Consider the following 6,000-nt stretch of genomic DNA (forward strand, 5'->3'; position numbering starts at 1 on the left):
TAAGCTATGGTGAGTGCTCTTCTCCACGTGGGCACGCAAGTGCACAAAGTCACAGTGCATTAATGGCTTGTCGACAGATGACGATGTTTGTCACTAGTGTGGCATCTGCTAGTGGGCATGATGGGGGGGGGGGGGGGGGGGGGGGGGTGACCCTTGTTGCTTTTTTATTGAGAATTTCATTGCAATGGGAGAGTCATGCTTGAGCACATGCAATGGTGTTGCAAATTTTCATGAGAACCACAAAGGAGTGGTGCATGGTGGATAAAGGGGGCAAAGTGAATGCTCTACAAGAGGGGAGGATATTAAAAACCATTTTTTAATTGTAAAAAGAGGGGGATTTAATGAGGCAATAAAGGGGAGTTTTTAAAAAGTTCTTGGGAGGGGAAAAAAGAGGATAAAGGATTTTTTTCTCTCAACAAAAGGGGGGGGGCAATACACACCCTCTCACGATTGCTCTTTCTCTTTCTTCGGTAGTCATGGAAGAAGGTGAAGAAGAAGAGGAAGAACAAGAAGCGGGGTGTGGGGGTTGAGGATTGGTTCAAACATCTGTGTCCCTTGAGACTCTTTTTCTCTCAAAGGCAAAGAAGAAGCTTCACCCTTGATTTCTCTCCCAAGATTTTGGAATGCTCAAGGGGAATAGGAAAAAGGGGGAGAATAGAGGTGCCCTTTGTCCCTCTCAAAGGAAACTTGGGTGGACTTGAATGGCAAGAAGAAATCTTTCTCTCATGATTTGATAGATTAAAGGGAACCATATTTTTGGGAATGTCCTCAAAGCATAAGTGTGTAGTGGTTTACATCAAGGAGGTAGATTCTAAGGTTTGGGCTCACAAATCAAGATGCATACTGACAATGATGTATGCAATTGGGTTTTCAATATCTATAATTGAAGCTTCTACCAAATCCAGGAATAAACCATACCTCATGTCAACACTTTTCCCAGGGTTTTAATGATTTTTTGGTGATCATTTAGGGTTCGTGTGGCCAAAGTGTATAGATTTTATCATGTTCAATAAATGTAGTATTGGATTGGGTCTCTTTTGCATTGACTCTCTATTTTTTCTACTCTTCTCTCTCGACTCTCCTATAGCTAGAGACCCGGTGCTTTCTTCATCAACCATGGAGAACCACGCACTTTGACATATTTGGTGAGCTCAACACAAAATTGGTTGCAACAATGAGAGAGTGTAGATGAAGCCACATGTAAATATGTGACAGATTTTACAAAACATACAAGTGGTGTACTTCCATAATGAGATTCAACAACCATCAAACTTTGCCAAATTGATGCAAACAATTGATAGTTTGTCAATCAGTGAGGTGGAATTGACACCATAAGTACTGGATGAAGTAGTGGGAGAAAGACTTGACTAGGTAAATGCTACAAAGGGTAGCTTTGATGGAAAGAATGGAGAAGATTATCTTGCCTTTAATAGATTTGAAACTCAAAGTTCTATCAGTGGATAATCATATGATCATGGGATTTGAGAAAATGGTAAGTTGAGATATGTACTATGAGTACATGTTGAGGCTATTCAAAGCATGTAGGGATTGTTGGCAAACTTTTGAAGAGGCCACCTTGCAGGTAAGTGCACATTATTTGGCATCATAGATAGAGCAATCTCTTTTTCATATTGGGGATGCTCTAAAAGAACTAGAGGTAATCCAATTGTGTGAGAACATGCCAAGCTATGTGAGTGCTCAAGGATCTATTTGTGTCAAGTTAGGAGCCGTGGTTAATGCACATTTTTTTCAAGATGAGCAGCTAATCCATGCTATAAATCAAGACATAGTCAAAGCGGTTTATACTAAATTGGGTCTCCCATATTTTTTCTTAAAGGGTAATGCACTTTGGAATGTTAATCAAGTTGAAGGGACATCAGAATCTGAAATCAAAGCCGATGAGAAATTTTCAAAACTATCTAAAGCTAATGGCTATGCCATTAGCAACCCAGATGAAGATGTTAATGAGGATGCATATTGTTTGGTGATTGGCTCATAGAGGTATATATACCAGGCATGTTGACTATTATAGGTATGTGAAGAGTCATTGAGTCAAAAAGAGAATCTTGTTATGAGTTGATAACTACTCAAGCTACCACAAAAACTACATAGCATACAATAGATACATATGAGCAGGAGCAAGAATCTATTTTTATTGTTGATTAAGTGCATGCATATGATGATGATACTGAGAACGGGATGAGAATGGTGGCATTGACGATTTCCTATGTGGTTTATATGCATATGGTTCAACATGTGGTGATACCCTTACTCATGGGAATGCATATTCAATGGGGGTGCATGCCTTATAAAGCGAGGATGGGTCTCCAATTAGCACAAGTATTTCTAAAGAAGATTAGACATATGAATTGTGCATTAATAAGTCTATGTCTATGACATATGCTCTAGGATTGACAGATATAGGGGAAGGCAGTGAGGGGGAATCTAGCTCTATGCATTGTGTGGGGTTATATGAAGCTAGAACCCAAAGCTTATTTACAAATGATGATTTTGTATAGGATTCTATCATTGCAAATGAAGTTGTTGAGATTCCTTGTGTTGATGTTGATGTTGATGGTGTGGGAATGAGATGTCAATGAGCATATGAAGACTTCAAGGCTAGGGAGGGTGAAATTGGCAAGACACATTGTCTACAATGTGGCAAGGGACACAGATTTCTCAAAAGATACTTGCTACTTACTTGGAGGATATGCCAGATATGGTTTCTTTTCATTATTTCCCTTATTGCCAATCATGTGAGGAATCTTATGGTTTCCAACAAAAGGGAGTAGTTGCTCTTTTGTGTGTATGCAAATAGATAGTATTTGTTGCCAATTAGTGATAGGGTTTGGATGCTTTCTTTAGATTCAAGACAGGTATTCATGCATTGTATGGATTACACATGCTATGTGCTGACTATAAAGTTTGAACTGAGAGGATCCAAAAAAATTTGGAACTAGATTCACTATGGATGCATAGTATTGGTGGTAGAACTAGTGTTATGTTGTGTGAAGTCTATAGAATACATATAATTTATGGTTATCTGATACCTCTTATTCCGGAACGGTTTTCTGAAGATCAAGTGTTTGGAAAATTTATTCTTATGCCCTTTGATCCAAGTGGGTATGAAGATTCTTGTAGGTTATGGTAGGTTATCTCCGTGTGCTTTGCAATAGGAAACTCATTGGTTATTGGGTGGATGTGCTTCATTGACTTCAACCTCTTGATATTCTTGTATGATTGTGGAGGAGTCTATGCTTACAAGAAGTTAAAAACTAGGTGTTTTTTTTTCTAACATATATGTAGTATGATTGTATTTGGATCTTCATTGCTCCCAAGTGTTCAATGCGGGGATGATCAATGTCTACAACTTTATGTGTGTATATTCCAATACAATTGGTACATGCCAAACGATGTGCAACTTTAGAGGGGGTTGATGTCATGCCGTTTTCTAGGAACAATAGGAAAATCAAGAATCAAAAATCATTTCTTCTACTTTTCCAAATTATGGCAATTTAGTGCTTAAATATGTTTGGTAGATTTGGTTGCAAATTGGACATATTTGATGCAAACAACAAGGTTGGATAAACGGTGTCAAGGAATATGTGTTCGAGGGAGATTTAACATTTGAGAGTTTTTCATTTCAAGTTATTTTAACAATTTCATCAAACTTTTGAGTTTTTTTAACATGTGTCATAGCATAAAGTATCTATTTAATGTAATTTTCAATCATCATAAGACTCCATACATGTGTGGTTGACGGAGAGAGAAAGTATAAATTCTAGAGAGATAGTATATATGTGCATTACCATTGGAAGAAGAGATTATAAACCCTAGAGAGAGAGAATGACTTCTCTTCTAAAATCTATAAAGAGACAAAGTAAAATTCTAGAGTTGTATATCACTATGCACACCAATTCAAAGCTTATATAACTTCGGACTAGCCAAATAAACCCTAAACCTTGATTACATTGGTAAGCTATCAAAATTTCGACAACATACCGGGGTGAAAATGTAAACAAAAAAAATCCCATTCCACAACTCATGCAATTAGAGTCAAATATGTTCACAGCGCATGCCATAAGAGTCAAATAAGTCCACAGCATATGCATGTGATAAAGTTCAAAATCATGCCAAATAGAGATAATGCCATTTTCCCCAAGCTTGAGCGTTTTGAATCAAAGTAAGTTTGCGGAAGTAAGTACATTCACTAATCTACCACAGGATAGGATCAAAATTAGAGTACAAAAAGAACATAAACCCCATAAATGTAACGGTCACTCTAAAAGGTACGTCATTTAATATATGATGGTTGTGAATGTATGTGCATTCAAACTGGTAAATTATAATTTTTAAATATGTACAAACTATAATTTTGTGCTTTCCAGTGGAATTTGGTGTCAAACTTGGCGGGCCTTTTAATTTCTAGATGGTGATTCAAGCACTACATTTAATGTAGTCTAAAAGTGCCTCCAAGTGGTGTGTGTGTGTGTGTGTGTGTGTGTGTGTACATACATACATACATACATATATATATATATATATAGAGTGTGTGTGTGTGTGTGTGTGAACACAAGTGTATATGTTGATAGAAGTGTTTAATATATTTCTTTTTATAAGTGTTTATATATATTTTGTGAAATTTTGTAAAGTGTTTAATAAATATATCTTATTCTATAAGTGCTTAGTTATTTGAAATATATAATTGTTGTGTGTTCAGTCTGTTTAATTATATACTTGCTGTAAGTGTTTATTGTATATATTTTATAAATATAATACATGTAAAGTGAAATGAAAGTTGGAATGAAGTGAAGTGAAAGTGAAGGAGCCTGTTTTGTTGTGAAGAAGAAGAAGAGAAGGTACTCGTGTGTGTGTGTGTGTGTGTGTGTGTGTGTGTGTTTTGGTTATTTACTTATATTACCCACAGAGGAACATATACATATTCAAAGACAAGGTTTATTATACAAAACAAACTTAGATAGCCTAATTTTGTACAAATGAATAATATCAGGTTGGTACAAGATCCCATCCAAAAGGAGGAAGCTCCTTCACAAACTTCAAACCAGCTGCCAATCTTCCAAACAGTAAAGCACCAAAAAAACTGATCCAAAGAGCCCTCACTTGCACCCATAGAAACAACAAAACATTTTGTTAGCATTGGCTCTGTATGTAGGTGATGCATGGGCATCCTAGTTGTTATCCATGTAACAAAGGTACAACTTTTTTGTGCAGGTAACCTTATAGTTGAAACATAAATTTCAAGAAACTTTGGTAGTCAATTACACCATTATAAAAAAACTTTTAACAATCTGATATACTGGTACTGGTATTGGTACGCACTGGTACTGGTACTGGTATTGGTACTAGTATCAGATTTTCAGTGCTAGTACTGGTACTGGTGGTACTAGTAGTATTGGTACTTCTATCCTGCTATCTTGGTAAATTGGTACACTAGCTATTATCCATTTCACATACGTACACCTGTTTGTGTAAGTAACCTTATAATTGAAAGAGAAAATTCAAGAGACTTTGGTAGCCAATTATATCATTTTAAACAAACTTTTTACAGTCTGATACACTATACTGGTACTGGTACTGCTATCCTGGTAAATTGGTACACTAGCTACGTATGTACAATGAATATGGTGTTACCCAAATATTTGGCATCTATGTACATATCTTTTTCACTAAACCTAAAGTAGATTTTCCTTTAAGGGAATTGAACATTGGCAGCCATGTGATCAAACCATGGTGCCCCTAGGATTACATCCTCGTGCTTGAGAGGAGAGATAAAGAAATCCTCCTTGTCCACATAGCTTTGGACATGGAGCCTCAATTTACTAATTAAGGGGGTGAGTGAGGCTTCTTGCCCCTTGAAAGCACCATCAGCGGGTAGAACATCTCCCATCTCATAGGCTTGGATGCCTAGCTTGGTGGCCAACTCTGTGGATATGAAATTATGAGTAGAACTAGGATCAAAGAGAATAAAAGCATCATGTT

Source organism: Adiantum capillus-veneris, chromosome 19 (genome assembly GCF_014529385.1).
Source record: "Adiantum capillus-veneris isolate H3 chromosome 19, ASM1452938v2, whole genome shotgun sequence".
Taxonomy (NCBI): domain Eukaryota; kingdom Viridiplantae; phylum Streptophyta; class Polypodiopsida; order Polypodiales; family Pteridaceae; genus Adiantum; species Adiantum capillus-veneris.